Source organism: Propithecus coquereli, unplaced genomic scaffold, assembly GCF_000956105.1.
Source record: "Propithecus coquereli isolate 6110/MARCELLA unplaced genomic scaffold, Pcoq_1.0 Scaffold143, whole genome shotgun sequence".
NCBI classification, from domain to species: Eukaryota; Metazoa; Chordata; class Mammalia; order Primates; family Indriidae; genus Propithecus; species Propithecus coquereli.
Window position 1 is genome coordinate 2,540,519 of NW_012138636.1, and position 1,307 is coordinate 2,541,825.

Sequence of the window (1,307 nt, forward strand, 5' to 3'; positions counted from 1 at the left end):
TATTACTCTTGAGTGGTTACCAAGCATTACACGGTAGGGTAGGATTATAGGTTATTTACTAAATATGCTAGATTCATTGACTGTTATGTATTTATTGAGAACTCAAAATATTTGAGGTACCTGATGAAGTTGATGTGCCTCTCTGCCCAGAATCCCTTTTGCAAATATTGTAGAATCCTGCTCACTTCTGACCCTGGCCTCAGCTTGTTGTTGTACCATGGTGGGCTAATATTAGTGAGTCTAAGAATATGTGAGTCTGATATTATGTCACCCAAGAATCTGGAATTGGGACATGAGAGACTGAGTGGTTAGGTCACAGCAGGCACACGAACTGAAATGTCAACAGTTGTTACAACACCAACCAAAAGCCACACGTAAGCTGATGTTAGGAAGGGAACACAGGAGTCATGAGTAAGCAGAGAATGAGGCGAGGTGGAACACGTGGCAAACAGGCAAGAAGCAGAGAGCGGGATCCCGTCAAAATGTAAATCAGGTCCTGTCACTCCCAGGCTCAGAATCCTGCCCTGTCTTCTTATCTCACTCAGAGTAAAGCCAGTCTTTGCAACTGCCTACAGGTCCTATAGAATCTTCCCTCCGTCTCTCTGACTTCATCTCCCACAAGTCTCCCACACATTCATTCCAGCCTAGTCATTCCTTGTTCTTCCTTGAAGCCAGCCATGTTACTGCCTCTGGGCCTTTGCACTTGCTGTTCTGCATGGTATGCTCTTCCCGTTTCAGGGGTGGCTCCCACGCCTCCAGAGCTTTGCTCAAAGTTGTCTTCTCAGCAAGGCACTCCCCAAGCACCCTGTTTAATACTGGAATCCTGCTCCCACCCATACTCCCTGTCCCCTCCCCTGATTTCTTTTTCTCCATAGCACTATTTCTCTGCCCTTCCCTCTGTTCCCTCTTTCTTCATTTGGTTACCAATTTTACTGATTTTGGGTTTATCTTTCCATAATTTCTTTTTACAAATATTAACATAAGCATACATGTACATATTTTTATATCCCTTCCTGCTTCTTACACTAAAGGCAGCCTACTATAAGCACTATTCTGAACCAGTCACCCTGGAGCTCTATGGAGATTTCCTTTCTTTCCTTTTTATTGAAGTGTAGTACTCCCTTGTGTGAATGTATCATAGTCTTTTCAACTAATCCCATATGGATAACGTTTGGGTTGCTCTCAGTCTTTTGCTATTACAAACAATGCCATAATAAGTAATAAATAGCCTTATGCATAGTTCATTTCATATTTTTGCCAGTTTACTTTTGGAATAGGTTCTTAGATGTGAAATTAGTATATATATT